Genomic DNA, 8387 nt, shown 5'->3' with positions numbered 1-8387 from the left:
CCTGTGGATTCTGGCAAATGCCAGTAATTGAGATGCCAGGGCTTTGAATCCCAGTCCAGACCTGCCTTAGACAAACTTCTGCCCCAAATGATACCTCTGCTGATGCCATCTGTTTTTTATGTATATGCGAAAAACCAAGCCACCAAGGCCACCAAACGAGCGGCTCTTCTCCCTATATCCCCACCTATGGGTGGGTGATATCGGGCTAATTCAGTCATTTGGCCCTGGGGCCAAAAGATCAAATTAGAACGACAGGCATAGGCGCAGTCGCAGTTGGTTCGGGGACCACATCAGCGAGCTAACAGTCCCCGATCCGACTAAATTTTCAAACCTGCCTGATCTATATCTGTCTGATTTCAGGCCAGATATCAGTCAGGCAGGCCTGTCGTTAGTGCACTTACACGGGCCGATAAGCTGCCGAGTCGGTCTAAGGGACCGATATCGGCAGATAGAATTGGCCCTTGTATGGGGACCCTAAGATTCCATAGACAGTCACTATTTATTGTGTGTATGTGGCTGCCTAAGGCTGCAGATTCCCACAAGCAAAAGAAAATGTGGCATGTCATGGTTTTCAGACAGTTACCACGCTCTAAGTGCAGGCAGGGATAAAAAATATATTACAAAACTACAAGTGCCCTGTAGGTAGAGAAAAAATACATTGCCTGTGCCTGTTTTTGCTACCCCTGGTAAGTTGCGGGCCGCTGCCACCTGAGGCAAATATCTCAACTCACCTCATGGCATCAGTGCCCCTGGCTGCCACCCCCACCTTATACAAGTACATTTCTGCCACCCCCTGGTAAATGCCACCCGAGGGAAGGTTCTCCTTTTTTCTCATGGCATAGATGCAAAGACACTGTACACACTGCGAGGTATTCTAGCACTACAGGCACAGACAGTGCAACAGAGCTATGAGGGAGAACCGCAGCGGCCTATAAATGCTTTGGAAACGATACATGCACTAGCAGTCAGTCCAGAGATGTGGATTCAGGGTTCCCTAGTGTCGCTTGCACACAATTCAACACAAGAGGCACGACATATACATTAGTGCTCAGTGTAAGCGTGCAGAAGTGCAAGGACCCTTTCTGGGGCACAATACGCCCAAATCCATCCTCCATTTTAACTGTCACTTACTACTGCTCATAAATGGGGCTTGATGTGACACCAAGTGCCACTCACCCTGAGGTAAAAATATAAATATAATTGTGAATGTCACGTCTATAATCCTCCAGTCGTTGTGCTACAACTCTCAGAGTTGTTGCTCAGTGTGAGTGTTTTGTACTTCTTCCATCAATTTTTTTCCTGACGGAATCCCAAGGCAAATCGGGTCCCTGCCGTACCCAAAGCTCTGTCTGTAACCTTTCATATCATTTTTGTTCAAAGAGACTTTTTTAAATCATCAAACATCATATCAGCCAGTATAGGCTGGCCTGCAATTCCATTTACTGCTCTATCCCCATAGCAAGGGAAATTCTCAACACAATATCTCACTTAGGTACCCTTTATCCCAAGCCAAATAGCAATGAACCAAAATAGATGAGGTTGAAAATAAATAAAATGGGCAAATCAAAGACAAACAATAAACCTCCAAGAATCCAAGATTCTTCCTGTCATTAAACAATATGTTTTGTGGACTATGCTGTGCTTATAGGTAGATTTTTTTTTATCTAAATGCTTATGTTTATTTCAGTGGGTATGGAGCAGCAATGACCTACTATATTTGCTATCCTATTGCCACAGTCCCTTCCCAGAGGCTATTATCCCACTGCTACTATAGGCACCATCTCTCCCTACTATACCTGCTATCCCACAGCCCCAGTCCCTTCCCAGAGGCTATTATCCCCCCACTGCTACTATAGGCACCATCTCTCCCTACTATACCTGCTATCCCACAGCCCCAGTCCCTTCCCAGAGGCTATTATCCCCCCACTGCTACTATAGGCACTATCTCTCCCTACTATACCTGCTATCCCACAGCCCAGTCCATTCCCGGATGCTATTATCCCCCCACTGCTACTATAGGCACCATCTCTCCCTACTATACCTGCTATCCCACAGCCACAGCCCCTTCCCAGAGGCTATTATCCCCCCACTGCTACTATAGGCACCATCTCTCCCTACTATACCTGCTATCCCACAGCCCCAGTCCCTTCCCAGAGGCTATTATCCCACTGCTACTATAGGCACCATCTCTCCCTACTATACCTGCTATCCCACAGCCCCAGTCCCTTCCCAGAGGCTATTATCCCACTGCTACTATAGGCACCATCTCTCCCTACTATACCTGCTATTCAACAGCCCCAGTCCCTTCCCAGAGGCTATTATCCCACTGCTACTATAGGCACCATCTCTCCCTACTATACCTGCTATCCCACAGCCCCAGTCCCTTCCCAGAGGCTATTATCCCACTGCTACTATAGGCACCGTCTCTCCCTACTATACCTGCTATCCAACAGCCCCAGTCCCTTCCCAGAGGCTATTATCCCACTGCTACTATAGGCACCATCTCTCCCTACTATACCTGCTATCCCACAGCCCCAGTCCCTTCCCAGAGGCTATTATCCCCCCACTGCTACTATAGGCACCATCTCTCCCTACTATACCTGCTATCCCACAGCCCCAGTCCCTTCCCAGAGGCTATTATCCCCCCACTGCTACTATAGGCACCATCTCTCCCTATTATACCTGCTATCCCACAGACACAGTCCCTTCCCAGAGGCTATTATCCACCCACTGCTACTATGGGCACCATCTCTCCTTACTATACCTGCTATCCCACAGCCACAGTCCCTTCCCAGAGGCTATTATCCCACTGCTATTATAGGCACCATCTCTCCCTACTATACCTGCTATCCCACAGCCACAGTTCCTTCCCAGAGGCTATTATCCCCCCACTGCTACTATAGGCACCATCTATCCCTACTATACCTGCTATCCCACAGCCACAGTTCCTTCCCAGAGGCTATTATCCCCCCACTGCTACTATAGGCACCATCTCTCCCTACTATACCTGCTATCCCACAGCCCCAGTCCCTTCCCAGAGGCTATTATCCCCCCACTGCTACTATAGGCACCATCTCTCCCTACTATACCTGCTATCCCAGAGGCTATTATCCCCCCACTGCTACTATAGGCACCATCTCTCCCTACTATACCTGCTATCCCACAGCCCCAGTCCCTTCCCAGAGGCTATTATCCCCCCACTGCTACTATAGGCACCATCTCTCCCTACTATACCTGCTATCCCACAGCCCCAGTCCCTTCCCAGAGGCTATTATCCCCCCACTGCTACTATAGGCACCATCTCTCCCTACTATACCTGCTATCCCAGAGGCTATTATCCCCCCACTGCTACTATAGGCACCATCTCTCCCTACTATACCTGCTATGCCACAGTCCATAATGTATTATTAAATGTATATATAAAGAATATCCCAATCCATATAAATATGTTCCATACCTCAGCAGCATTTAAAGAGTTAAATCATTTTTGTCTTTGCTAATTACAGACTATTTGTAGTGATAAGAATCTGCACAACCTTGCAGCAAAAGGCACTGAGCCTATTAATTATATATAACCTTGGCACATGGTACAATGGCTGCAAGAAGGGACCAGAGTGCCGACAACAGATGGTAAAATAAGGGATGTGTCAATATGTACAATACGCATGAATGCTTACTTCATTAAAATTCCAATTTTTAGCATCACCACAAGACCACAAACCCCAATTGCAGAACACTGGTTCCATTAGAGTACAAGAAATGGGTCAGTAAATTAGTGGAAAGTACCTGGGTTTTTCAATGGTATCAGATATTGCATCAGTATCACTTTCAGAAAACCATTAATCTTCATTGACTTGTCTAGTTAAATACAGGAATGCCATTTACAGCAGATAAGGAAGGTGTTGATTGTTCAGGCTGAACTTTCTTTTTTAGTTTGTTGTTTTGGGGTGCTGGTCCATGGGGAGATTTAGAAAAGATTCTGTCCAACTTTGTGGGCAGCAAATTGCTCCAAATTAGACCTCCATTTGCTTCATTGGTATAATGTTCTCCCTTCCTTGGGGTTCCTCAAGCAGCCCCAGACTGGGATTCAAAATTGGCCCTGGAATTTCAAGTACACAGAGGCCCAAACAGACCCCCAGCCCAATAAATAGTGAGTGTCTATGGCATCTTAGCAGCCCTTCTGACAGTTGCCAGAACCTACAGATTACCAGTCTGGGCTTATCCTCAAGGTTCAAGTCTGGGCCTGTTATTATTCTGTCTGTATACTTCCTCCCTTGGCTAACTAAACCAGTACCTCAACGTTTATCTCTTTTCCCAAAATCTCAATCCAGAACTTTTTGGGTCTCTTGTTTGCCTGCCGTTTATACATGGATGTCCAGTGCTTCCTTAATCTAAACCTGCATAAGACAGATATGGTTCCCCCCCCCAACACCCATAATATTCTGGAGTTGTATATTACTGCTCCCTGTTGCCGGCCCAGTGTCTTTGGGTTGTCTTTGATTCTACGCTCTCATTTGCCCCTCATATCCAATCAATAACTAAATCATGCCACTTTCACTCAATGAATATTTCTAAAGTACAACCATTAATCACACAAGTGGCCACCAAAACTCTAATTCACACTACCATCATGCCATGTATTCACTGAAACTCTCTACTGATTAGTCTTTTGCTCCAGAGACTGCCACCAATCCAGTCCATAATAAATGCAAGTGCCAGACCAATACAGGCAGGAAACCTCTTCCTCTGCCATGCCACTCTGGCATACTTTGGCTTTGGCTATTCTGGATAAAGCTCAAACTAATGACCCTGATGTCCAAAGCAGTTTCACTGCTGTCCCACCCTACATGTCTGCAACAACCAATCACTTTTGCTGTTACAGGCCAATGTGTATGTGGCTGGGAAAAGATAAACCTTGAGCAGGGACACAATACACAGGGCACAGATTTCATAACCAAGCTGAGAGACTGGATGTTGCCTACATTGGCACAAAAAATTATATCTGCTGCCACAGAAGAAACAAACATCTAGACATATAGAAGTATAGATACAGATGTATTTTGCTGAAGTTCCTTCCCATGTAGTTGGCTAAGTTAGCTAGTTTGCAAGCCCTGTGAAGGCCAACATTCTGATTGACTCAAGCTAATTGTCCTATAGGGCCCCTATGACTCTTACCAGTACCTCATTTTCTTTCTTTCCTTCAAATGATTTGCTATGTTCAGGGATTAAATATACTCTGCAGAGCAAAGGGGAAATTTAGCTTGTTCACAAATAAAAATTAGCAACTATCACGTAGTAATTTCCCCCATTCAATTGTAGTGGTGAAACCACCTGGGATAAAAATGTGAATTTCTAATAGGTTCTGCCCCAATAAGGGGTAATTATATCTTAGTTGGGATCAAGTACAGGTACTGTTTTATTATTACAGAGAAAAGGGAATCATTTAACCATTAAATAAACCCAATAGGGCTGTTCTGCCCCCAATAAGGGGTAATTATATCTTAGTTGGGATCAAGTACAGGTACTGTTTTATTATTACAGAGAAAAGGGAATCATTTAACCATTAAATAAACCCAATAGGGCTGTTCTGCCCCAATAAGGGGTAATTATATCTTAGTTGGGATCAAGTACAGGTACTGTTTTATTATTACAGAGAAAAGGGAATCATTTAACCATTAAATAAACCCAATAGGGCTGTTCTGCCCCAATAAGGGGTAATTATATCTTAGTTGGGATTAAGTACATGGTGCTGTTTTATTTTTACAGAGAAAAAGAAAATCAGTTTTAAAAATCTGAATTATTTGATTAAAATAGAGTCTATGGGAGACAGGCTTTCCGTAATTCAGAGCTTTCTGGATAATGGGTTTCCGGATAAGGGATCCCATACCTGTACTCTCTTTTTAATAAATTGGGCTACTAAATAGAGGGCTACTAAAAGTAACTTGGAAGTTGATCCATGGACTGTTCCGATTGTCATCTTGGAGTTAGAGTGTTTTTTCCCCATCTTGGGAGAGGGGTCTTTGCCTTCTTCTGGATAAACTAGCAGTTAGGCAGGTTTCAATTAGACATAAAAGTCTGAACCTGATGGATGTGTGTCTTTTCAACCTGCCCACTTATGGCTTTGATCCAATCAAGTTCAATCATCCATTAGCCATTAAACAAGAATGGCATCAACTGGTTCAATCTGCCCATGTATGGCCGCCCATAGGTATAGGTAATTACAAAAGAGTGGGAGGCTGAGTCTCAGCCACTAAAGTTGGCAGCACAGGAGGTGATCACACTAAAGAGGTATATAAGATAATGAAACAGAGGGTGTTCAGCTCATAGTGTGTACCATTCACTTATTTATCACTTATGGCCCTAGAGAAAGTCTAGATTAACCAGATATCAATGGAGCAGAGTGGAGGGGAATTTCATTTGTGTATGCAAGTTATGGGGCACTGGTGGGCACAGGGAGTGACGGAATCAGGGTGCAGGGGGTACGGATAGCGTTGCTTTGTGGCTGCCATATTTTTATTTCAGCAAAAGGTCTAGAGGGCAGGTGTTTACTGAATAAGCACTATAGGGGCTCAGTTTGTGCTCTTTATTACACTATCAGGGACATATTACATGGGGCCCTTTGTGTTTGTGATGGTTTTCGCACATTGAATTTGCCCTTCCTGGTTGTAAATAGGCCTTCTAATATTCCAGTTCTTTTTATATTTCTTTGTCTTTCCTTAGCCAGTTGTAATATCAAGTCATTCTGTACCTGCACCATATTTCTTCCTGTATAACTGCTCATATGAAATATAATGCTAGACCCATGCAGTACCCACAGCAAGCAGTTTTATTGTAAAGCAAACATTTTACCTTGGCCCAGCCAGACAGTACCATATAGTGCACTTCTAAACAAGATACGGTTGACACTGCACACAGTGAGACTAGCTCTTCCCCAGGGGAGCCCAGACTAGAGGCTAGTTAGGTTAGATACAAGGAAAATGCCAACTTGCTCTCCTAGATACTCCTGGAAACCCAGCCTGAGGGTCAAGTAAGGTGAGATTTGGAGAGAAAAGTTTTGGTAACTTTGGAACAATGGCTGAGAGGGGTCTGAACCATAAAACCCCAAGAACTTTTGCTCTTCTTCTATTGTACTTCAACCACTTCTATAGACATTTCCTTGTTAATCTTATACCCTTTCCCTGTGTATCGAGTATACAATAACTGACCCCAATAGCTAAGCATGATATTAATCTCTGTTCTTCTGGCAGTGAACGTGTTAAACAAGTTCCCAATCTTTTAGTGAGTGCAGAAAGTACTCCTGGGAAACAGGGTACGTTGGGTGTCAGTTACAAGGAACATCTGCGTTGTACACTCCCACCCTCAACAATACACCAATAATCACACTTCACCTGGCTCGGGGACACGGAGGCACGGCTGCCAGCTTATAACAGGGCAGTGCTGGCAGGTTTTTTTCCCTGAACACTTGCCTTTCACTCAGAGTGTGTAATTGAGCCCTGCACTGCTCACCGCTATTTTCTGTTTAATGAGCAGCCTTCTCATTGTAATTAAATATTCTTTGGGGCAGGCAGGTGCTCCTTTGATAGCATGCAGTCACCCTCCATACTGAATCTGTCATTGCAATTATTAGTACTTCCTATAAGTATAAGGGTCCCACATCAGGTCCTATCTCATGCCATTGGGTCAGTGGGGCTGCTTGTCTGTGTCCCTAATAAACGTGGCAGAAAGAAAGTGCCTGAGACAGGTCTATTCGTTTTATGTTTTGTAGCTGTCCCGAGCTAAAGAGTTTCAGTGTAAGGGATGAGTCCATCTAGTTTGAGCCTAGTCAGGGTTGAGACCCAGTGTATAAAGTTGCAATCAAGACTAAGACTAAAAGAGAAGACCTTGACTGGATGGAGATAAGTGGGATAAAGCAATGCTCGGTCAACATCAAGACCCTAGCTGAAATGGTGTTACATGTTGGCTGAGATGCAAAGAAGATTGATGACAAGTTTCTTCAGAACATTTTATTAGTTTTGTCTGGTCTCAAAATCTGTAATATAGGTCCTTATATAGGTCCAGTACTATTACAGAAAATAGTTACCATGACCCATACTATCATAATTTGGCATTGAAAATAAGTTTTGAGTACTACCAGAACTAATAACTGAAGACAAGGTATGTTGCACTGCCTGTAACACGGTAGTACAGTATCTTGCTTTAAAGCAGTAATAGCGCCAGGAAAGAAGGACAGGCATGTCATCAAGACCACCATACTGTAACAGGGCAGTGGGGGACTGGACTTGGAAAGATAAGCTTACTCTTTAGATAGTCGTATAGACGTATGAAGGAGCCAGGGAACTGTGTTCATAGATAAACAGGGACATAGCAGGTTTAGTAAATCCCCATAT

This window comes from Xenopus tropicalis, chromosome 4 (assembly GCF_000004195.4).
Source record: "Xenopus tropicalis strain Nigerian chromosome 4, UCB_Xtro_10.0, whole genome shotgun sequence".
Lineage (NCBI taxonomy): Eukaryota > Metazoa > Chordata > Amphibia > Anura > Pipidae > Xenopus > Xenopus tropicalis.
Note: the sequence above shows the minus strand (reverse complement) of the source record.